Below are 26,179 nucleotides of genomic sequence, written 5' to 3'. Positions count from 1 at the left end.
ATACACACACACACACATATATATATATATATATATATATATATATATATATATATATATAATATTATCGCCTTCCTTCCCTTATACTATTTTCTAAGTTCTAGTTTGTTCAAGTGTTTCATAATACAGTAGCTTGAAACTAAACTTTTTCCTCTGTAAAGTTTTTCTGCTTTTACATTTGACAAGATTTAACTTCCCTTTTTGAAAACACCTGCACTTTCCGCCATACTCCTAGTTACAGTTACTTCAGTAAGCTGCTTTTTCCTGTGGCAGACTCAACCTCTGCATTCCTACACACAGAAAAGTAAAAAAAAATCCATTCTAATAATTTCTTTTATTTAAGCAGCATTACTGGGGCTTCAATCCCCCAAATTTTAACTGAAACCCTTCAAACAGTGTAATTTTTTAGTGTTTTACCTAAAAAAACAGACAATTTGTTTTTCTTTTACATAATCTGTGCCAGATTTTAGAGGTGTCCAGTCTGAGGTGTGTTGCAATCTGTCCGTCTCCCAATTGCACTAATCTATTGTCCAGATTTTTGGTCATATTTCTTACTCTGTTTTCTTATCTGGCACATAATTCTGATGATCAGAATTTTAAAACTGATATAGGATGGCATATACTTCAGCTTCAGAGTTAAAATCTTTTATAGAATGTGTGCTGACAAGCCATGCAGGAGCAATATTAAAAAAAAATAATAATAATAAATAAATAAATAAATAAATACGTAAATAAATGAATGAATGAATGAATGACCAAATAAAAAGGCTCAGTCTTTTAAGTATTGGGGCAGCACTGGAGAACTATGCACTTCTAAAATACAGGGAATTAAATATTGTAACAGCAGTATGCAGGGTTGTCATAATGGTTAAGTTCTTTTCCTCATAGAAGGCTGGTTATTTGTGTGGCCCTGGATTGTTCAGAGGTGTCTAACTAATCCAGGACAGACTAGAGGTTGGTTGTTTGATGTCACTAAGTCCTCAACTAGCACAGAGAACTAAACAGATGAGTTGTTAGTGAACTGCTTCAGCTGACAAAGATACAGATTTAAAATCCTCCAATCTGGTACAAGTGAAGTTTTTTTGTTGTTTTCATAGGGGGCTCAACTCCCCCTAAAAGAAAGAAGTAATCAATCCATACAAAAAGAGCATCTTAGATCCTATTCCTCAATCTGGAGTCACTAGGGCCTCTATCAGATCCTTAGTCCCTCTCAGATTTGGCAGGTTTCATCCCCTAGAGTGTTCCTGCCTGACTGCAAATCTTCATCGAATCTAACGTCTTTGGGTCCGACTGTCCATAACTGTTGCTGTGGAAACCCTCCTTCAATCGGATTTTTGGTGAGGACTCCTTCGTTTCCATTTTCTCCTGCCACTGGATATGGTCATTCTGACCATTCTCTCTCATCTCCGTTGGATCCTAGGAATCAGAACCGATGAATGTGTGGTGCCCATGATGGTTCTCGGGTTCAGCTCCTTCGGATCCATGCTTGGCAAGTGTGACTCTGCACTGTTGTGGTTCCTTTGTGGGACTGGGGATTGGACTGATAGTTTTTTAGCTTGATTTGGCCTTCATCAGATCCAGGGTGCTCAGATTCAACCTACCGCAATTCCTTGTCAGACTGAGAGTTGGGATAATGCTTCCATTTAAAAAAAAATAATAATAAAAGAGAAGAAAGGAAGAACTTTTCCAATCCTGCCCTTTTCCATATGGATCTGGTCTAGTTACTTCCCTCCATCAGATCCTGGGCTTAGGATCCAATGGATGGCTGGTTACCCTGGGAGAACTGAGCTGTCTTTGGATCCGGAGTTGTTGAGTGGTAGCATTTTTCTTCAGATTCAAGGCTTCCCTCGGATTCAGTGGTGACCGTGTTTTTCTGTTGTTGTCAGTTTTCATCCAGATGTTGCTTTTTGACACTCACATGCCACTCAACTGTCCAGCTTTTACAGAATGTCCAGATTTTTACACCATATTTTTGGTCTGTTCCTGAAAAAAATAGTTGTTTTTTGGCAACTCTCTGCTGCGATCTGTTGATTTAAGTCACTAAATAATGACTTTGTGTCCTTCAGAAGATCTTTGTTAACACAAACTTTGTTACTCTAACAACTTTCTAGCTTCATAAGAGTAATATTAAAAATCTGTCCCTATTTTTGGGCCTTTGTTCCCTCTTTTTGTCAGATTTTAAGTTTCTTGCACTAAGAGATTACGATGTATGGTCATTCCTTTGCTTTTTGCACTATTCCTCAAAAAGGAAATAAAAGAAAGTTCAGTTGAGCCTCTGGTGCCATAAATAAGAATGTGTTTTTTTCAGTTTCAATCCTCATATCCTTAGAAAGACTCATGATTATGGTAGTATGCTATTGTTCTACAGAGTTTTTGGTGTTGAGGGAGTGTGTCCCTGTCTTCTTGCCTTGTCCCACCTTCTAAATGAGGATTGTCATAATGATTAAGGTATTTACCTCACAGACAAAGGTATAGACCTTGATCTCACTAAAGGAAGTTGGCTGGGCTTGGAGTGGTCCATGAGGGCAACTTTTCTATGAACTTATGAACCTATATGCAAGGTGGATATAATGAAAAATAATACTTAAATGCTCTCTAACTTCCACCCCTTTTTATCTCTGTTCTGGTTTCGTGAAAGTGTTTATCTGGTTCTAGTCTGTCTGGCCCGGGGTTCATGCCAAGCCTGGAGACACGGGACCTTCATTTTTGGACAGAATCGGTTATTCTCTGTCCATTCCTCCCCCACAGGATTCTACATTACAACTCCATTTCCCTCTCTAACACTAAGGTTCCAAAAATAAAATGGTCCTCCCTTCCAGAGTCTATGGTTCAGTGGGAAGGGCCAGAGATTTAATGTCCTTAGTCAATTCCTCTGATAGTTTTTAGTGTCTGGGACTCCCCCTTCTCCCACCATCACCATTCTTTATGGTTTCAATTCCTTCCCTCGACTACCTGTGGAATGAAAAGTGCAGTTTGAGCAGAAACTGGAGTTCAACGTCCTTCTATCCATCCTCCCATCTTTTAGCTGGATTGATGGATTATTTGATGGACTATAATTTGGTACATCTACAAATTAGAGGAATCAAATGTATCCTTGGTATCATGAACCTTAGGGGAGTGCGTAACAATAGGAGATATCCTCCATCCATCTTCTAGTGGCATCACATATTCCTGTCTTAGTTAGCTGACTGAGCAGGTCCCTTTTACTATTTCACAAGTTGTGTCTCTACAATTATGTGACAGAAATGATTGATCAGTCAACAGCATTAGCTTGACTGTGACTTTTCTTGTATCCCATTACTACAACAAGATCAGTAACTACTTGACATCCCTCCCCACCCCACCACTGCCTCTTCTACAAAGCTAAGCAAATTGGCAGATAAGTCCACCAAGTCAACTTTGAATTATACACACAATATAAGGCCTATTAAAATGAACGCAAAAGCCATATAAATAAACAAAAAATATAAAAAAACAAAATTACTTAAAACACAGTAACTTGTAATAATCTTATAAAACAAACAACTAGTAAGTACTTTCATTCCATATGTGGAACTTCATCAAACCAAGTTGTCCAAAGTTAAAACACTATTTAAATAAATTAATTTGAATCACATGAATTTTACTTTTAAAGTGGACAAAATGAGTATTTAATTTTGAGATCTAGTAGTTTGCAAGTCTGCCAACAAATTAAAAGAGAGAATATTTTAAAAATATGTACAGAGTAATAGCTACCTGCATTATAATAGTGTGGATAATAAACGTTTTAAAGATAACATAGTGAAAGGATAGTTTCAAAGAGTGAGTCAATTAACATGTGATAATGATTATTTTGACATTGAGTGTGAAGCCATGAAAGTTAGATTTTATGAAAGAGGGTAACCTCTGGAAGTGGTTAATAATGTTATGGTAGATGTTAAGAAAACAAAAAAACGAATAAGTGATGGTTCTATGAAGACTGGGATGAGCCATAAAATTAATAATAAAAAGGATTTTTCTTTAGGTTGTTGCCTTGAGAATTTGGTGGATGAAAAAAGTATATGAGCTATAATAAAAAATAATTGGAGGTTTTTAATGAATTTCCAAGATTTAAAGGTATTATTGGGAAGAGCCCTATTTTTTCTGAAAGAGGAGCAAGAATTTAAAAGAATATTTTTATAGGAATAGTCTTAAGAAAAATCGCGTTTATATTCCACTGTCGAAAACTCAAACTGTCGACAGCGTAATAATTGACATGAAAGTGTCAAAACCCGAACATCAAACACACAAAAAAAAAAAAAACACCCAAACACAACACAAATTGCTCTGCACCCCCCGCTACTTAAATATACCAACTCTTAGATCGCACTACATTGCAGTAAATGGAAATCCCCCTTACGGAGATTTCTGTTTACATGCACGATGACTTTCGCTTTCAACATTTTGGTGCCGACAATATTAGCTTCAATATTGTCGGCCTTCGACAGGGTGAAGTAGAACCAAAAAATCTACTAGATTCTGAAAAAGGAATGTTTAAGTGTGGCAACAAGTATGTTATGGAAAAGGATAGGATAATGTCGGCAGCTAGGAATTATGAGATTAAATTATACAACAGATATAATTGTAAATCTAAATATGTTGTTTATATTGCTATTTGTAATTTATGTCCTGCGTTTTTTGTTGGCAGAACCATTAGAGAATATCCATATGAGAATATATTAACATGTAAAAGCAACAGAAAAAAATTGAGTTAAGTAATGCTGTAGGGAAATGTGTGAAAAAAATGCATATGAAAGTTTTACATAATAGGGCTGCCGTGGTGGTGCAGCGGTTAGCATTGCTGCCTCACAACAAGAAGTTCTCTGGTTCGATTCTTGGCTGGGGTGCCTTCTGTGCGGAGTCTGCATGTCCTCTCTGCAGTTGTGTGGGTTTCCTCCGGGTGCTCCATTTTCCTCCCACATCCGAAAGACATGCTGTAGGTGGATTGGACACTCTAAAATTGGCCCTAGGTGTGAGTCTGTGTGTGTGTGTGCCTTCTGTGGAAGGTTGGGTGCTGGGCTGGCAACTTGACACTGTAAAACTTCACTGCCAATCATGAGCGGACAGGTGATCCACTGTGGCGACCCCTAACCGGGAAAAGCCAAAAGAAGAAGAAAGTTTTACATAATGTGAGATTTCTTTTTATTCTGTGATTGATTAAGTTTACAATTTTGAAATGAAATGTGATGCTGAAGATGAATTAAACTGGAAAGAGTACTGCTGACAAATAAAATGAAATGCTTGTGTTTTCCATGGTCTGAATGATAGGGAGAACTTTAGTACTTAAAAGGAAAGGGTTAATTCACCGAGGGGTTTGTTGTCATGTGATTCAAATTAATTTATTTAAATGGTGTTTTAATTTTGTACAACTTGGTCTGATGAAGTTCCACATATGGAATGAAAGCGCTTACCAGTTGTTGGTTTTACAACTTTGAAGTATATTTAGGTTTCTACACCAAGAACTATCACAAGACATTCTGTAACTATGTCTGTAACCTCTAACGTAATACAGCTCATTGTAAGGCAGTCTCCTATACTGAGCCTTCACAACCTCTAATTCAATACATTGTTGAATGCAGAGCTTATTGTAAGGACAGTCACCTATACTGAGCCAGAAGTTTTAGCAACCTACTGACCATCTCATTCAGCTCTATCCTTACTCTTTTTTTGCTCCCTCTCAATCTGTCTACTTCAAACTTCCCTTAGGAAATATCTCCTACAGGCTTCTATATAATTTCATATTTCTTCTGATCCTCAATATCATTTAGCAAGCAGCTAAGTAGAAGAACAAGGTTATCTCCTTTGGATCCTACTGTCCTAGTCAAATGGTTTTCTCCTTTTTAACCAATGGACAAACTCATTGTCATTATAACTTACTGACCATTATGAATATGCTTTTCCTTTACTCTGACCTTTATCTATAATAACCACCTTAGTCTCTAGCTCCAGGTCAGACCTTCTGTCACTCAACAGATATGGTTCTCCCCGATATTTCTAATCTGCTAGTTCTTCTCATATCTTTATATTCTGTTGATGCTTCAATAGGAAACTGTTCAGAAATGAATAATGAAAGCTGCTTTATGGGGTAGACCAGGATCAGATAAATTCTTCTGAGCATCTGACTCATTCAGTTCTTGAATTTTTGTCGACCCCTTTTATGAGGACACTAGTTCATCTTTTTTTTTTTTTTTTTTTTTTAATGTAATTTTAAAAAGCTAAATTGTCTAGGACCTCATCTCCTAAGTCATCTTCTTCTTCATTGGCTTTGGATTCTTCGTAAAGAGAGCTCATAAACTTCTGATATTAACCTAGGATTTGAAAAAGACTAAGTTACATGATTCGGCTACCTCTTTGGATCTGAGAAAGACAAAATTATCTGACCCAACTTTGTTGGATTTGACACCATCTATGCAGAATCTATCTGTTATTGGACCTTCTACCTTGATAAACTTGCCTAGGACTCAGTTTTTTACTGTCTTGATCCGGTCACCTCCAAAGTACCTTCTCCTTTTTTAGAAAGACAGATCTCCATCAATATATTCCACTTGTTCTGCCAGAAGCCTCACAGAAGAAGAAGTGGAGAAAGTAGTGAGAAAGATTCTGTAAGCACAGAGCCAGTTTTTTAAACTGCAACTCACAGCTATCTCTACTTTTATGTAAGATTCCAGGATTCCTCCTAAATACTCATAATACTGTGAATATTAAATTTAGTAGGTACCATTCACAGACATTTTTACTGCACCATGCAAACAAATCTGATACTATAAACCTTGATTTTTTTCCCTTTAAACCTGCATTTAGATAAAAAAAAAAAATACATAAATAAGGTCATGTTGAGGACAAACCATTCATGTTATGTAGTCCTATCTTGCCTACATTCTTACCCGTGGGTTCGGTGCCGAATATCGGCTCCGACTCGGCCGACTTTTCTAGCTCAAAGTCTTTCATTGGCTGGGCTAAGCAGGTATTCCATGGTGCACTGCTCCATATCCTCAGATCTTGTTTGTCGCTCGTGTAGCTCGGACGTGGTCTCGCTTGGCTGTGGCTAAGTACACTTTTTTCTTGTCTTAAAGAAAAGTTTTGGCTCATAATCAAAGCTATTTTCATAGCTATTGTCTAGTGTTGTTTGAGGTAGTGATCATGTGATTGTTTGTGTGGTATCCCGCTGACTGTTCTCCCGGGCTAGGCCCATTTCAGTTAGAGGGCCTAGTCCTTCTCTTTTTGCCTTCTGTGCGAGTATGGTCTAAACCGTTTAAGTTAGAGGTTTGGGCTATTCCCTTTCCTTGTGGTCATCAACCCTTTTTGGTGAGAGTTTTGGACTTGTTTCTTTAGTGTGTGTGTTTGGTGACTGTTTACTGTTCGTTCCCGCATTTTGTGGTGTGAGCGCCTGTGAGTTCTTCTCAGACTTGTTTTTGCATTTTGGTGTAGAAGTGAAGATGTCCAAAGATTCCAAGGAGCACAGACCTTCGGGTTTCAAAAAGTGCTCTAAATGTGGGTACAAAATATCCATCACTGATGGGCATTCCATTTGTGTCTATTGCCTGGAAGCCATTCACCTGCAGGAATCCTGCAGTTTTTGTCATGCGTTCAGTCCTAGAGTTCTCCAAGATAGAAAGAATAAGCTGATTTTAAAGGGACTCTTGAAACCCTCTTTTGAAGAGGCTATGGATTCGTCTCCCAGTGGTAAATCTAAATCTGGCAAGTCTAAAAAGAGATCTCCGGCTCCGTCATCTTTATCGGAGCCTCCGGAGAAAGTCTCAAAAACTGCATCGACCTCCTCGGCTCCACTGTCCTCGGGGCTGCAGGAAGTGTCGGTGTTGATGGAACCGGCATCGGCTCCAGTTTTATTGGAACCTCTTAGGAGCCGATCGCCCAGTCTCAGACCAGTTTCTCCTGAGAGGAGATCTTGTGCTCCCTCCCTGTCTTCCAAATCCTCCAGGACCCTTTCGTATGTGGATGTTGATAGGGTAGTTCAGTGGCTCTTCCAGTCACCAGTTTTGGCAAAATTATTTTTGGCTCTGACCCAGTTGGCTCTGGCGCCCGCCCCGACCCCATCTTTGATCATTCCTCCTCTGAGCGCATCTCTGTCTTCGGAGCCGGAGTGTTCTGCACCATGTGATATTCCTAGGCTGGCTCCGATGGCACCTTTGGCTCCATCGGTACCAGCATCGGCTCCGACCCCGTTGGCTCCATCCTCAGGGTTCAGGACTCGGGATTATTTGGTCGGGCCCAAGGGGGACATCTCGGGGCTTATTTCAGTCCCAAGTCTCCCTCTCGGTGCCTCGGCTCGGGGAACTCTGACCCCTGTCATGGCCTCGGAGGCTGGTTGCTCCTCGGACTCAGGGGGCCTGCCTTTGAGGCTATGCAGACCGCGCTGGCCAGATCATCAGCTACATCAGGCGGGTCGGTCACTCTGTCCCCCACCACTCCGGTGAGAGCCTCTGAACAACACCTATCCATGGACAGCAGAGCACCAGGGCCTAGGGATACCCCCACGAGTGGTCCCCAAATTTCTGAGGGCCCCTCAGAGTTCATGCCTGAGGAGCCCCCTAGAAAGAAAACATGCAAGAGGAAGCACATAGACTCCCAGGATGAGTCCCTCACCTCTGATACTGACCGCTAGGAATTGGAGGGGTCCCCCAAGTCATCCTCTGATGATGTTTCCTTCTCTGACATCCTGGATATACTGAAACAAAGAGATGACTGGCCGTCCAAAGCCCCTTCTGAGGAGGAGTCAGTATTCCTTAAGGCTTTTGGTGCTCAGCCCTCCACCTCCTGGGTGTTTCCACCCTTCAATGAGCTCCTTGATCTGACGTGTCAAAGAGTGTGGGAAAACCCTGATTCTGTGGAGCCCGTGCCCAGGCATCCAAATAAGTTTCTTTCCGCCCCCCCAGGGCAAAGAGTTTCTGTCTAAAGGAGTCCCTGTATATGCCATGCTGGTGGCGGCAGCCACTCAGAAGGAAGTAGCAGAGTCTTCTTCATCCATCCATCCTCCTAATAAGGCATCTAGGACCATGGACCAGTACGGGAAGCATACCCTCACGTCAGCAACCTTTACCTTACGGTCGCTGAATTACCTGCCTCACTTCACTCGGCTCCAGAGAGATCTCCTCAAGGAGTTAGGAGATACTCTTGCGGGTAACGTTCCTGAGGTGGTGGCTCAGACGGTTAACGCCGAGGTCTCTACCCTCAATTCCATTGTCAACTCATCCATGCGGCTCATTTCATATGCAGCCAAGGGAGCGAGTAGGACAGCAAGCTCAGGAGTCGCCCTTAGAAGGCAAGCCTGGCTCCGCCTGTGTTACTTTGTGGAGGCCTTCAACTCTTCCTTCACTGACGCCCCCTTTGATGGTTCTTCTTTGTTCGGGACCAAAGTGAAAGACACTCTCACCAGGTGCGAGCAAGAGGGAAAGACCCTGTCTGCCGTAGGGGTCCATTTTTCCCTTCCTTCTAGGCCTTATCCCAAGGCCCAGTGGGGGGGAAGATGTGGTTCAAGAAATCACAGAGGTTTTTTCCTGCCGCACAGGGTGAACCCCCCTCCACAGGCAGAGGAGGGGGAGGTTATTCCGGGAGATGCCGCCCCAGAGGCAGAGGGGGCCCCCGCAATTCGGGAGACCGTGATTCCTTTTGTGGCTCTCCCTACTCTCGTTCCTGAGGGAGTGCCTGGCTGTGCTTATCTGGAGCCAGTCGGGGGTTGAATTTCATTATATCAGGAAGCCTGGGAAAGCATCACTCAGGACAGATGGGTATTACTGATAATTTCCTGAGGTTATCTCATTCTGTTTACATCAGACCCCCCCTTCAATCAGAAAAATCCCAGACGTTCCACCCAGTCAAAGGGATCAAGCAGCCTCCAAGGTTTCAAAGCTGCTAGGAAAAGGGGCCATCCAGTGTGTCCCCTCAGACCAAATTGGATTAGGGACTTACTCAAGATTCTTTTTGGTGCCGAAAAGAACAGGGGACCTGAGACCCATATTAGATCTCAGCCAACTGAACAACTATGTACACAAGTCCAAGTTCCATATGGTCATGCTACAATCGATTCTCCCATTATTGGGAGAGGAGGTATGGATGTGCTCCATCGACCTCAAGGATGCTTACTACCATGTGAAAATGGACAGGGCATCCAGGAGTCACCTACGCTTCCTGCTGGGAGCCAGTCATTTCCAGTTTTGAGCCCTGCCCTTTGGTCTCACCACAGCCCCCCAGGGTGTTCACCAAGTGTATGGCGGTGGTGATGGCTCACTTGAGACGTCAGGGATTCCAAGTGTTTCCGTATCTGGATGACTGGCTCCTTACCACCCCCACCAGGCATCAACTAGTTCAAACCAGGGATGCTACCATCACTCTATGTCACCAGTTGGGTATAACAATAAATTGGGAAAAATCTGCTTTATTGCCCTCACAGCATGTCACCTTTATAGGAGCAGAATTACACACCATTTGAATGCGAGCATTTTTACCACTGGAGAGGATCAGAGTCTTACAACAACAGATACACATACTGATGCCCCTGAGGAAAGCGAAGGCAAGATGGGTTCTCCAGCTCCTAGGGACCATGGCAGCAACAATCATGTTGGTTCCTCTAGCGAGATTACACATGAGAATTCTCCAAAGGCTCCTCTTTGTTCAATGGTCTCTCCAAAGATTTCCACTTTCGCACCCCATTTTGCTCATGGACAGATGTAAGCAGGACCTCAGTTGGTGGCTTTGCACCAACAATTTGGACGGGGGAAGGCCCTTTGTTCCACCTATCCCGGTTGCCACGGTGACCACGGATGCCTCCCAGATGGGGTGGGGGGACATTATCTTGGCAGGACAGTCCAAGACACATGGCAAGAGCACGAGATACATCTGCATATAAACGTCTTAGAGATAAGAGCAGTGCTACTTGCATTACAGGCACTTCAGAGTGTTCTACCTCTAGGGACGATTGCAATACACTCGGACAACATGTCAGTAGTGTGGTATCTAAACAAGCAAGGGGGAACCAGGTCTTACCCTCTGTGCAGAGAGGCCATGCGAGTGTGGCAATGGGCAGTAACTTCCCAATGTTTTCTGGTGGAAACTCACATTCTGGGGAAGTCCAACGTGACTGTGGACAGGCTAAGCAGAGCTATTCTGATACCTTACGAGTGGTCCCTGAATCGCCTGGTTGCAGAGTGAATCTTCAGCAGATGGGGTCAGCCTTGCTGCGACCTTTTTGCCAGCCCCCTCAATGCAAAATGCAGCAGCTACTTCATGCTGATATCCCCACAGTGGGGAGTCACCCAGGGACGCTCTGGTTGACGATTGGCCCTCCAGTCTGCTTTATGCTTTCCCTCCATTTCCTTTGCTGTCAAAGGTGATTCAGAAAGCACAATCCTTGGGAAGCAGAATGATTCTGATTTCTCCACATTGGCCTCGCTAAGTCTGGTTCCCCTTTCTTCAGCAATACATTGTGGACACTCCTTGGATTCTGGACCCTCAACCAGATTTACTGACACACATGTCGGGACAGTTCCACCCCTCCCTGATGACCCTCCAGTTGACAGCTTGGCTACTCCACTTCCATCGTTAGTTAGACTTCATAAATTCTCACCAGAAGTAGTTCATATATTATCGTCCTCTCATAAGCCATCTACTAGAAAGATTTATTCTAGTAAATGGAAGAAGTTTTCTATCTGGGCACATACCCAAGGCATTGATCCTTATACAGCTCCAATCGCTTCAGTCTTGAAGTTTTTGTCTATGCTTTTCCATCAGGGTTCCACATCAGCTACCATCAAAGTAGGAATGCATATGCAAGGTGTGTTTATTGTTGTTTATCTACCTCTCTACCTCATTTGTGTTTAATGTTATAATCTATTCACTGTGCATTTTTTAATCTGCTACTTTCTTCTTATCTCCCTAACCCACCTAGCTTGTTAACTCCTATCCCACTGTAAGGCCTGTGTATTCTACCTGTCTATCCTGCAAGCACCTCTCACCACAAAATCAACTATCAAACCTATAACCTAAAGGAAGCTGTTGTCCTTTTCTCAAAATCCCCTCCATCCTATACATCAGTGAAAGTATGTCTGACCTCTCTTCTAAGCTGTGAAGTTGTATTGTAACAGAAACCTAGACTTTTTTTACAGTTTAGAATTTATATTAAATCTCCACCTGTACCAGGTACCCAGCAGCCTTTACCCCCCTACTACTCGTCATAGTATTAGCCTCTCCTGCCCTGTACTGACCAGCTCTGTCCTCTGTCTTCTGCCTCTTCCTAATTACTTTCAATTGTCCTTTTGTATTTGACCACTGGGTGGCTCCCTTCCCTAGGCTCTTTATTAGGCTTAGAAATATTCCTGACCTCTATCTCCTTATCCACTCTGTAATACTGTATGATCCTGCTAGTTACCTGTACTTGCTGTAGTCCTTTTCTCCTTTCCTCAATCTCCTCCTACCAACTTTTAGTCCTTGTTGTTGTACACATATTCTAGCACTCCCCTCTTACCTAGCACTGCTAAGAAGTTAACTGTATTCAGCTATTTCATTGATTGTTTCTGACACTATTCCTCACTTGCTCTAACCCGCTCCGTTCACCCTGCGGGCTCACTCCGTTCCCCTACCCTACCCCCAAATCCCACACACCCCCAGTGCACCTACAATTATACTTCCCAAGCCACACCTCCATCCTCTATTATCCAATAGCTCTCACTACCTCTTTAACTTACCTATCCAATCACCTGATACATCCAACTACCTCATTCTTTTTCCCTTCAACAACTCTGCCCTTTTACCTCCTTTCTTTTCTATCTTATATCTCCCAGCTTCTATCTCCCCTTTGTCCCAACCATGCCTATTGTAGGCAGGCCTTGCCTCTCTTATAGCCTTCTCATGCTTACTATTCTTACACTCCTATTTTTATCCCACTACCTCCATACTATGAACATCTTAGCCTTACAAGATTTCATCCCACCTTAAAACAAAAAACTTTATTTAATCCTCTAACCTTGCAAACACACTTTGACATTACATCCTCATCCTTCTACCTTCATCCACAATTTCATAGAATAACCCATATTAAGTATTCTCACACTAAAAAACAAATCTCCATCTTCTCTAAACTCTTGAAACACCTTTATAGCCCTCTACAACCCCTATTACTAGACAGAGATATTCATCCCAATCCTGGCCCAAACAATACTATCTCTGCTCCTCACTCTGACCAACCCATTATGTCTCATATCTTCACTAGTACCAATAACTCCCTCCTCATAGGCCACCTTAATATACATAGCTTAAATTATAAAATAACCCTACTTCATGCCCTGCTGCACGTTCACTCTTTTGATATCCTATGTCTCACAGAAACATGGCTCAAATCAATAACTAAAGACAATGATATAATCCCACCTGGTTATAACATCCTGAGATCCGACCGTCTAAATAAAAAGGGTGGTGGGGTAGCAATACTATATAAATCTCAATTACAGGTTACACTACTAAATATTCAACCTCCCTCTTCCAGTAACACTGAAATCCTAATCTCTAACCTACAGCTAAATGCTAACAAATCATTACATATAATTTGCTCCTACATCCCACCAGGAAACAATATTAATACTCTCGAAAATGTCCTCAACTGGCTCATCACATCCCTCCTCAAGAAACCATACTCCTTGGAGATTTTAACATTGACTGGAACTGCTGCAGCTCACCACAACCAACCTCCCACATAAACCTGTATGGCTTCAATCAAACCATTACCTCTCCCACCAGAATACACAAACCAAGCAACAAGCAAGCCATCTTAGACTGGATACTAGTCAACAGTAACCCTCTCTCCTATAAAACAGGCATACTGCCTGATGATATCAGTGATCATTCTCTTACCTTTATTACCAGACAAAAAAACACTATACCTAACCAAATAATCTATAGAACTATCCGTAACAAAAAAAAAAACTCAACCCAGCAAACTTCCAAGCCGAACTTAAAGTCTGTAATTGGTCACCCCTTAAATACCTACAGCTTGACAAAGCTGTTTCTTATTTTAACAATAAATTTCTACAAATCCTAGAACACCATGCCCCCTCTAGAACTGTCAGAACGAAGAATAAACCTGCACCTTGGCTCACTAAGGAGACAAGGCAAAAAATATTTCAATTAAATAGAATCTGGTCTAAATGGAGAAATTCTAAAAACCCATCTGATCATGAAAGCTATAGACAGCTGAGAAATGCCACAAAGAAATTGATACTCCAAGACAAAAAAAACTAATATCATAAACTCCAGCAAGCTCAACATAAAAGCCCACAAAACATCTGGTCAGGTATAAATAGCCTACTTCACCCAGGGCACTCCAAAACACCTACTCCAGCTAACTTGACTCAGAAATCTCCCAGCCAAATTGCTAACTCCTTTAATAGATTCTTTATGGACACAGTCCAATCACTAGCAAGTACTCTATCTCCAGCCAGCATCTCAAATACTTTCTCTCAAACTAACATACCTCATGTCTTACAACTACAACCTGTACCTACCTCTCATCCTTTCCCACCTGCATAAACTAAAACCATGTACCCCCTCTGCTGACCTCCTTCCAGCTGAATTTCTGCAAATAGCAGCTAGAGTACTCGCCTACCCTATCTCCATCTTAATTAATAGAACTATCACAGAAGGCTATATACCAATCCTTTGGAAGATTTCACATATTATCCCTCTACATAAAGAACGTACCTCAACTGAACTCACTAACTTCCGTCCTATAGCTCTACTTTCTCCTTTGGCTAAAATCATGGAGAAATGCATCATAGTACTACAACTGCACTCCTATCCTTCTCTGACTCTATTAATACAAATCAAAACAACAAATTGTTCTCCTCTGCTCTCTTTCTAGACCTATCCAAAGCCTTTGACATGGTAAATCATCATTTAATGTTAGATACACTTACTTCACTTTCAATTCACACTCAGGCTGTCAAATGGTTTAAATCCTATCTTGGAAATAGACAAGAAGCAGTCCTCTGGGGCAACAACCTATCTACTCTACTCCCTATCTCTATTGGAGTCCCACAAGGCTCTATTCTGGGGCCCCTCCTCTTTTCTATTTTTATCAATGACCTGAAAACATCACTACCCCAAACCACCTGTATTCAATATGCCGACGACTCAACATTAATCTGCACTGCAGCATCTACTGCTGAACTCCAGTCTAACACACAAAAAATGTTTACCTTAGTTGAAAACTGGTTCTCCAAACGTTGTATCCTCCTTAACCCAAAAAAAACAAACTTTTACTATTCACCCCTACCCAGAAGTCTCCCTCCATAGATTTCACAGTTATATCAAACAATGGCACTGTAATAGCACCTGACACAACTACCAAACTATTAGGTGTAACAATTGACCATAATCTCAACTTTGACACTCACATTAACCTTACCATCAAATCAGTGAATAGAAAACTTGGTTCCCTTTATAGGCTAAAACCCTTCCGTACGCCTACAGCCAGGACTACTATTGCTCAAACGCACCTACTATCCACCCTTCTCTATGCCTCTCCAATTTATACTAATCTATCCAAATACAATCTAAATAAGCTGGCCACATCTTACAATAACATTGCTAGATTCGCCACCGAATCCCCTTTCCATACTCACCACTGTCAAAACCTAAAACAACTAGGATGGCTGGAACTCCAAAACCAGATGCTCTTTCAACAATTAACTATCACCCACAAAATCCTGTGGCATCCTACAAATATTCCCATTCTGTCTAACCTGATCAACCCATATAAAAATCTCGGTACCCTACGCTCAGCAAATAAGCTACTAGTTGCAACCCTTAAATCCAACAACAAATCTGGCAATTGTTTATTTACTAACTCTATTGGAAATCATTGGAATAAGCTTCCTAGTAAACTAACATCCCTCACATCTACTACACTTTTCAAAAAGCAATTAAAAACCTTCCTTAACTCACAATGGCTATGCCTATGTACTAATACCAGCTGAATCTCACTTATTTCTATTAACTTTTTTTTTTTCTAATTTTATTAAGTTTGTGTTAAACTTCTGTGCTTAAACTGTCTGTATATAGTCCTGTAGTGATCTTTGTAAATAGTTAGCTCTTTGTTCTTTGCCTACTATGTTTAATATTTTCTCATGTGATTTAAACATAGGCCTATCTATAAGGGTGTTTTTTTTTATGTACATTATTTGCTATATAACTAATGTGGAGCTTTTCTCCCCTGGCCTCTATTGAAAATGGACATATATCCAATTAGACTAGCCCGGTCAACAAATGTAAAATAAATAAATAAGTTCAATTGGCAGCGATCTCTAATTTTCATGTCGCTAATGAGCCTAGTCTCATGCCTCATAGACTATGCAAGGCTTTCCTGAAGGGTACTCTGTTGCTCCGTCCCCTGGTTTCCGAACCAATCATGCCCTGGGATCTCAATTTTGTTCTACAAGCCCTTACTTTACCACCTTTCGTGCCTGCAGCTACCTGCAAATTGAAATTCTTGACCTGGAAAACAGCCTTCTTAACAGCAATCACTTCAGCAAGGCGAGTTTCAGAAATTCAAGCCCTCTCCATCAAACCTCCATACTTAATCTTCCATAAGGACAGGGTCTCTCTTAGACCAAACCCTTCACTCCTTCCTAAAGTGGCTTCAGTATCTAATCTTAATCAATCCATTGAGTTGCCTGTGTTCTTTACTCACTTGTCGAACAAGGCAGAATTTATATTTCATCAGTTGGATGTACACAGACAATTACGCTTCTCTCTGCACCGAACAAAAGATATCTGGAAGTCTGATCAACTTTTTGTTTCTTTTTCGGAAAACAGAATGGGGTCCCCAGTCTCCAAGGTCACCCTATCTAGATGGATATCTAGTTGTATCTCTTTCGTCTACCAAGCAGGAGGTAAAGATCTGCCATTTCCGGTCAAGGCTCACTCTACTTGGGCTGTTTCTACATCTACAGCCTATCAGGCCAGATTGTCAATGGATGATATATGTGCTGCAGCTACTTGGGCTTCTCCTTACACATTTGTTTCTCATTACAAAGGGGCAGCTCCACAGTTCTCAGGAGTATTTTCCTATGAGCCACCCAGGATGTAGGTGCTAGGGACACTGTCCCACGGGTAAGAATGTAGGCGAGATAGGACTACATAACATCAAGAAGTTATGTACTCACCATAACGTTTGATGTATGTAGTCCATCTCGCCTCACATTCTTACTTACCCTCCCACCTTCCCCCTTCCCGGAGGATTTGGAGGTTAGGCTGTTCATCTGCAGAGTCCCCTTACTTGGCTTATTCTTTTACCTGGATGTGGTGTGTGCATGGGGTACAAATGAGTTCCACAGCAAACTAGATCTGGGGATATGGAGCAGTGCACCATGGGATACCTGCTTAGCCCAGCCATTGAAAGACTTCGAGCTAGAAAAGTCGGCCGAGTCGGAGCCGATATTCAGCACCGAACCCACAGGTAAGAATGTGAGGTGAGATGGACTACATACATCGAACGTTATGGTGAGTACATAACGTCTTGTTTCCCTCCTAAGATGGTGCAAGGATTTACAAATAAGTGCATATACATTTAATGTTTACTAGTTGTACATAGACAGTTACATTCCTAACTACACCATATGGAGGACGTTAGAAAATATGTTCATCAAGTCTTTCCTTTCAACCATAACAAGCTGACAAATATATCACAAACGTGATCCAAACCAGATGGTTTGACAGGTGGCATATCTTTTATCTATAACAAAGGGCTTAGTATCCTTACCAAACCCATAACAAGATAATTTAGTCATATCTGCAGCTTATTTCACTATACTCCCAGTCCAGAATCTCTATGAATGATATACATATGGCTACATCATAGCCAAATCCTTATACCTTTATCATCCATCACATTTAGCTATCAGGCCCAGGAGTAGTTAAGCTTTTCGCTCAGTCTTATCCAGTAATATCAGCCCTTTGAGTCCACCCAAAGGTTCAGATAGCTGGGGAATCTGACCCATAGGTTGGGGATGAATGTAAACTGACAACATCAGATTAAGAAGTTATGTACTTATCATAACATTCCATCTGTGTTGTCCATTTTCATTCATCCTCAACTCCCCACCAACCAACCTCCTTCCTTTTTGAATGTCTAACTTCTGAAGGAGCAAAAGGCTTCAAGTCGCCATTGTCCTTGTGTTCTCCTCATATTTGGTATCCCTGTCCATATTTTTATAATTGCATCATGGAGGAGTGAGATTAACTATGTCATTTTTAATTTACTGTTAATAGTTTTCATTTATGGTCTTCCTGTCAAGCTGCAAACAAGGTCTGAGGGATGTTAGGGGTGGTGCATTATGGATAGGGAAGGAGCTAGAGAGTTTGTTAGAGACCATAAACAGTTGTAACAGCCGAGTCAGATCTGAGGATCAGATCCAGACCCATAGGTTGAGGATGTATGAAAATAGACAACACAGATGGAACATTATAGTAAGGACATAACTTAGATTTCTTTCATGCCAAAAGTTATTTCTGAATTTATCCTGACTCAAGCAATCAGTCTCCAAGTTTCTTTACAAAAGCTAAAAACAAGGGAGGAAAGATTTGGCACATTGTGGGTGTGCACAGGCAGCTCATTTATTACCTTGACAAAACTAAGCCCTTCATGAAAGCTAAACAGATGATGTGAAGTTGTTCAATCTCGCCGTTCATTCTTACAAATGGGTTCAGAGCCGATCCCTCAGCTCCGAGTCAGCTGCTTTCACAAGCTCGAGGTTTTTGAGTAGACCGAGGCCAAGTCCCTATCTCATGATGCTCTCTTCCTCACCTCAGATCTAGTTTGTCACTGCAACAGATCGGAGGTCGAGAGTGGAGCTTGGGCCAGTATTTTTCATCTTTTATAGAATTTGTCTAATATATTTCTAGAGAAATTGTTTAGAAATGTGTATTTTGTCACAGGTTATCAATAGACTAGTACTAGTCCTTTTCTTTATCCCTTTTTGAGGTAAATCTCCGTTTATAGAGCGGCTGCTCTTAGGCCTTCCATGGCCATGTTGTAGTTAGTCCCTAATCCTATTTACAGCGTCTATAACTGTATCTTCTTAGTGCTCCAGTGTTTTTCTTTATAGCTGTTGGTAACTTTTTCTGTAGATATTAGAGTTTGGTGTTAGCTTAGCCAGGGTGCTTGTTTGTCTTGGCAGTTAACTGTTTGAATCTTTAACTGTTTACCTTAGGGTTTGGTATTAGCCTAGCCAATGTGTTTGTTACCTAGGCAGTTATATATGTAGATATCTGGTTATTTCACTGAATTATGGCTGATCATAAGGAAAAAGAGAGACAGAAGTCATGGTTTAAGAAATGCCCTAAATGTGGACAAAAAATGTCAATTACTGATCCACGTTACCTGTGTTTATTGCCTGGGTGCAGTCCATCTGCAGGAGGACTGCTCCATTTGTCATTCATTCAGCAGCAGTCTTGTTAGAACATAGGAGAAAGTTAGTGGATGGGGGTTGTTGAAACCTGATTTTCAGGATGCTCTTGATAAGGCTGACCAGACATCTAAATCTTCGAAGGGATCTAAATCTTCGAAAGCTTCTTCACAGTCAAAGTTTTCTACTCTGAAATTGGCTGAGAAGGTGCAGTCACTGGTTCCACAGTCCTCGGAACTGAGCACCGAGCTTGTTTTTCAGAGCCAGTCCCTGGTATTGGAGCCGGTCTCCAAAAGTTTGAAATCACCAACTTTACAGTCGGTGACTTCATCTATCCCTTCGACTCGTTCTTTCAGGAGCCTCTCTGATTTAGATGTGGACTGAGTGGTGCAGAGGCTCCTCCAGAATCTAGCATTAGCCAAATTATTGTCGGCTCTGTCCCAACCGGTCTCGGAGCCGAAGACTTCCTTACCTACTGTGTCTGCTTCTCCCCCTAGCCGAGCAGGGCCTTCAGAGCTGGAGGAGGTAGAACTGATGATTGTGGAACCCTGGGAGCCAAGGCCTGTTCCAGTGCCATCGGTTCCATCAACTCAGACTACTTTGATGCTGTTCGAGGAGTCTGGGAGCTGACACTCTCCGGTCGGCTCTGGGGGGGGGGGTGGGGTCAAACCGATGGGTCAGTTCTGACTCTTCTGCTTGGAGCTTCGGCACGGATGAGCTCAGCTCCTTCCTCTGGGTTGGACCCCACTGTTTTGGCACCGGGGAACTTACCATCTTCTTTGGAACCAGCCGCTTCCTTGCATCGGAACAGTGGAGCCTTCGATGCCATGAGGAGAGTTATGTCTTCTAAGACACTCACTTCATCAGGGCCTACTTCCTCATCCCCGAAAGTGCCACTTTCTACCTCTGCATCACAGGTCCCTTTAAAGGGTCAAGACCCAGAGCCTCAGGTAGCCCCACTGAGTGACCCATGTTCTACTGAGACCTCACCAGAAGCTCCCACTGATGAGGTTCCCAGGAAGAAGCTTTGCAAGAGGAGGCATTTAGACTCCCCGCAGGAGTGTGTCACATCAGACACTGACTTAGAGGAGTCAGAAGGGTCCCCATGGTCCCCCTCGGTGGATATCTCTTTTGTTGATATCCTAGGGATCCTAAGACAGAGGGGTGGCTGGCAGTCCATTAGCCCTACTTCTGAAGGCCTTTGGGTCTCAACCCTCCACCTCCTGGGTGACTCCACCCTTCGATGAACTAATGGATTTAGTTGCTCACAGGGCATGGGAGTCTCCTGATACTCTGGAACCTGTCCCTCAGAGGCCCAACAAGTTTATTACATCACCACAGGACATGGTGGTGCCGGCTGCCACTAAGAAAGAGATGTCTAAAAACCTCTTCTGTCCATCCTCCTAATAGAGATTCCAGGATTATGTAGGTATGGGAAATGCATTTTTAGTTCAGCGACTTTTGCTATGTGATCACTCAACTATTTGACACATTTTACCAGACTTCAGAGAAATCTCCTTAAAGAGCTTGGAGATACTCTACAGAGTATTACAGCTGAGAGTATTCCTGTTTAGGGTTACGACCTGTCCCACTTTGCGAGGGACAGTCCCTCTTTGGGCAGTTGTGTCCTGCAAAAAAGTTGTAAAAATGGCAAATGTCCTGAGATTTTAGGGCAAAATTATTTCCTATATTTTATGTAATAGTTGCATAAAACAGTTATTCTTATCTGAAACACCTAAATGTTATAAGAAACAGAATAAGCAACTAAAATACTACAAGAATAAGCTTTTATTTAGGCAAAAAAGTGAAGTTCTGTCCTTTGTACTGGCCGTGGGTATGTTTTGGCCTGCAAAATCTTACGTTTGTACCAAAAATGTCCCACTTTGGGCATGTGGAAAGGTGGAAAACCTATTCCTGATAAGGTGACATCCCAGCTCAATACCCTTAATTCTATAGTTAACTCATCCATGTGCTTCATTTCTTATGCACCTGATTGCACGAGTCGGGCAGCGAATTCAGGAATAGCTCTTCAGAGACATTTCTGGATGCTCTTATGCTCCTTTGCGAAAGCCTTCAAGTCTTCCTTTGTTAATACCCAATTTGATGGCTCGTCCCTTTTCGGGCCTAAAGTCAAGGAGACCTTCACTAGGTGTGAACAAGATGGAAAGATTCTATCTGCCGTAGGAGTCCATTTTTCCACCCCTACTAGACCTTACCCCAAAGGGTAAAAGGGAGGAAAAATGTGGTTCCGCAAGTCCCAAGGAGACTATCAAAACACACAGTGAACCCCCCTCCAGGGGCAGAGGAGGGGGAAATAATGGAAGATGCCACCCAGGCAGCAGAGGGGGCCCACAAAACCAGGGTAACAGGGATCAGATCTTTGACAATAAGCCCTACCAGCGCTCCTGAAATGAGGCCCGGCTGTCCTACTCTGGAGGCAGTTGGGGGTCGGTTGTCTTTGTATCCAGATGCCCGGCTAAAAATTGCAAAATATTCTTGGGTACAAATCATTAGTACCAGAGGATATGTCATTACTTTCACAGCATCTCCCTTCGTACCCAGTCTCAGGGATCAAGCAACCATAGAGATTCAGAGGTTGCTGGAAAAAAGAGTCATCCAGCCAGTCCCAGCAGACCAGATAGGATCCGGAACCTACTCCAGATTCTTTTTAGTTCCAAAGAAAACAGGGGACTTGAGGCCCATCTTGGACCTCAGCAAACTCAACACTTTTGTAAAGAAGGAGAAGTTCCGGGTGGTCATGCTTCAGTCGATTCTTCCGTTTCTAGGAATGGGTGATTGGATGTGCTCTATAGATCTCAAGGATATGCACTATCATATCAAAATGGCCAGACTATCCAGAGATCACCTGCATTTCTGGCTGAGAGCCAGTCATTATCAGTTCTGAGCACTGTTCTTTGGTCTCACAGCAGCCCCCAGAGTGTTTACCAAATGCATGGCAGTAGTTGCGGCTCACCTGAGGCATCTAGGATTCCGAGTGTTTCCGTATCTGGATGTCTGGCTCCTCACTGCCACCTCCAGGCATCAACTAGTTCAATCCAGGGATCACACTCTAAAACTGTGTTCTCAGTTCGGAATTACTGTAAATTTTGACAAGTCTGCGTTTTCACCATTGCAGCATATTTCCTTTATCAGAGCAGATTTAGACACCACCGCCATGGTAAAACTGCACTGGAAAGAATAGTCACACTTCAGCAACAGGCATCAGACATTCTGACACACAAAAAAAGTACCAGCCTCTCAAGTTTTGAAACTACTAGGTACTATGTCAGCAACTCTCATAGCAGTTCCTCTAGGGTGCGTGCACATGAGAATGCTTCAGTGGTTACTCTTCACCCAGTGGTCTTACCAACAACTTCCAATGTCATTCTTGATAATTATTACAGATTCATACAAAAAGGACCTTCAATGGTGGTTGACCTGCCACCATGTAACAGTAGGTCATTCATTTGTTCTTCCCCTGCCATCAGCCATGGTGACCACGGGCGCTTCTCTGATGGGGGGGGGGGGGGCTTTTTCAGGGAAGAACAACCCAAGGCACCTGGTTAGAGACAGAGTCACAATTGCACATCAATGTCCTGGAGATGAGAGCAGTACTTCTGGTGTTGCAGTACTTCCAAGACTCTCTTTCTCTGGGAATGATTACAATTCAGACCGACAACATGTCAGTAGTCTGGTATATCTACAAGCAAGGGGGAACCAAGTCTTATCCCCTGTGTCGAGAGGCCTTAAGAGTCTGGCAGTGGGCTGTATCCACCGGGCACTTTTTGATAGTGACGCACATCCCGGGAAAATCCAACGTGATCATGGAGAAACTAAGCAGAGCCATTCTGATGCTGCATGAGTGGTCCCTCAAAGACGACGTAGCAGAGATGATTTTCCACAGATGGAGCCAGCCTTGTTGTGACCTGTTTGCATCCCCCATGAATGCCGAATGCAGAAGCTACTTTGCCCTGAATCCCCCACCAAGGAAAACCCAAGGGATTCTCTCGTACACGTTTGGCCCCTGGGACTCCTATATGCATTTTCACCCATTCCCCTGTTTCCAAAATATCTGCAGAAAGCCAAAGCCTTGGGGAGGACTGTAATTCTGATAGCCCAGTATTGGCCTTGACAGATTTGGTTCCCTTTTCTTCGACTCTACCAACTAGAGGAACTTTGGATTCTGTACCCAGTTCCAGATCTACTGACACATTCATCAGGGGCTCTCCATCCTTCACTTCACTCCCTCAGATTGACAGCTTGGCTGCTCCGATTTCCAACATAGCCAGGTCCCACAATCTTTCCTCGGAGGTGCAGCATATCTTTGTATCCTCACATAAAGCTTCAACCAGAAAGTTATACACCAGCAAGTGGAAGCGGTTTGCTTTCTGGACTTCTCAAAATGATATTGACCTGTATGTCGCCCCAATTGCTAGCATATTAGAGTTCTTGACTAAGCTTTTTTAAGGTGCTGTGGCAGCTACCATACGTGTTCAATTGGCTGCAATTTCAAATTTTCACCTCGGATTGGTTCTAATCTTACTTCTCACAGGTTATGCAGAGCCTTCTTAAAAGGAACCATACATCTCAGACCACCAGTTAGACAACCTTTCACTCCCTGGAACCAAAATTTTGTTCTATCTAGGATTATTCTTCCTCCATTTGAGCCTGCATCTTCCTGGCAACTAAAATTCCTGTCTTGGAAAACCATTTTATTGGTGGCCATTACATCAGCACATAGGGTGTCCGAACTTCAGGCCTTATCTATTAAACCCCCATATTTGATTTTTCACCCTGACAGAGTATTGCTCCAGACTAACCCTTCCTTCCTTCCAAAGGTATGTTCAGTGGCTAATCTAAATCAAACTATTGAACTCCCAACTTTCTTCAGTAACTATTCCAACAAGTTGGAGTATATGTTGCATAAACTTGATGTTCACAGACAACTCAGATTTTATTTGGATAAAACAAAAGAATTTAGAAAATCAGAACAACTTTTTGTCTTTCATTCTGATACCAAGAAAGGGCTGCTGGTGTCAAAAGTCACTTTTCCAAATGGTTGACTGAGTGTATAAAATTCACATATTCTTCTGTGAATCAACCGTTAGAACATAACGTGAAGTCATTTTCCACAAGAGCTGTTTCTACTTCTTCAGCTTATATGGATAGACTGCCATTAGACACGATATGTGCAGCTGCCACTTGGTCAAAGCCACATACCTTTATTACACATTATAAAGTAGATAAGGCCTCCAGGGACATGGCTTCCTTAGGTTCCACTGTCCTCAGGAATATACTCCCGTGAGCCACCCAGGATGAATGGTGCTTGGGATGCTACCCATTTGTAAGAATGAACGGCGAGATTGAACAACTTCACATAAAGAAGTTATGTACTTACTATAACGTTCCATGTGAGTTGTTCATCTCGCCTTCATTCTTACATTCCCTCCCGCCTACCCCCTCCAGGCTTCTCGAAAAACGAGTACGAGATTTGTGGTCTGGTGGGTCTTTGTGTAGGATTTCTTACTCCGGCTGGAGTAATGTTCATGATGTTATGTAGTCCTACCTCGCTGTAATTCTTGCTGGATGGGTTCAGAGCCGATATTCGGCTCTGACTCGGCCGATAGTAAAACTCGAGAGCTTTTACTGGCTCGAGGCTAACCCCTATCCCATGGTGCCTCACAGCAATTCCCCAGATCTCGTTTGCAATGAAAGCTTCAAGGTTGTCTTCTTACTGGCTCATTGGCTAAGTAGTAGATAGTTGACTAAATCTTGTTTTTTCACCACTTTTTTCTTCAATCTTTTACTCCTTATAGTTAATAGCATTTCTTGTGTGATTGTATTGAGTGTTTGACCCCTATTCCCACCCCCATAGGATTGTACGGCCAGTTTCAGTTAGAGGGCCATAGTTGCCCATTTAAGTTAGAGAGCCTTTCTTCCCGGAGTATTACTTCTTTAAAAAAAAAAAAAAAAAATATATATATATATATATATATATATATATATATATATATATATATATATATATATATATATAGATCTTCCTAAATTTCTATCTTTACTGTTTGTTGGTATTTTTACCTCAGTAGTTAGTATAGTTAGTATAGTTAGCGTCGTTGTTTTTTTTCCTAGGTAGCTTTATTAGTTTGTTCTTGTTAGCATGTCTAAGGAAAAGGACAGAGAACACAAGGACCATTGCCCTTCGGGGTTTAAAAAAATGTGACAAATGTTAACAGAAGATGTCACTGACAGACAGTCACACTAGCTGTATGTACTGCTTAGGCAAAGCCCACTTACAAGAACCTTGTACTTTTTGCCATGCCTTCAGTACTAGGGCTCTTAATGAGAGGAAACACAAACTCATAGATAGGGGTCTTATGACCAGTTCCTTCCAGGAACAGCTGGAACTTGGTCAGACAGCTCCTAAGACTACCAAACAAAAATCTTTGGCTACAGCTTCGGAACCATCAAAAAAGTCCAAAGCGATGGAGCCAAGGAGTTCTGGCTCCGATTCCACTTCTGTCTCGGTGCCGTCAGTCTCTTTGGTGCCGAGGCAACCTTTGGTACCAAGATAGTTACCTGAGATTGACACTGTCTCACCTACCTTGAGATCTCCTATTTTGGAGAGGAGGAGATCTCCTTCTGTCTCCACCCGATCCTCCAGGACACTCTCAGATGAGGACATCGAGCGGGTGGAGAAGAGGTTGTTTTCTGACCTGGCTCTGGCAAGAAAACTGGCCCCTCCAGAC

The sequence above is a fragment of the Protopterus annectens genome, chromosome 1.part2 (assembly GCF_019279795.1).
Source record: "Protopterus annectens isolate FY-2018-M chromosome 1.part2, PAN1.0, whole genome shotgun sequence".
Taxonomy (NCBI): domain Eukaryota; kingdom Metazoa; phylum Chordata; order Ceratodontiformes; family Protopteridae; genus Protopterus; species Protopterus annectens.
Note: the sequence above shows the minus strand (reverse complement) of the source record.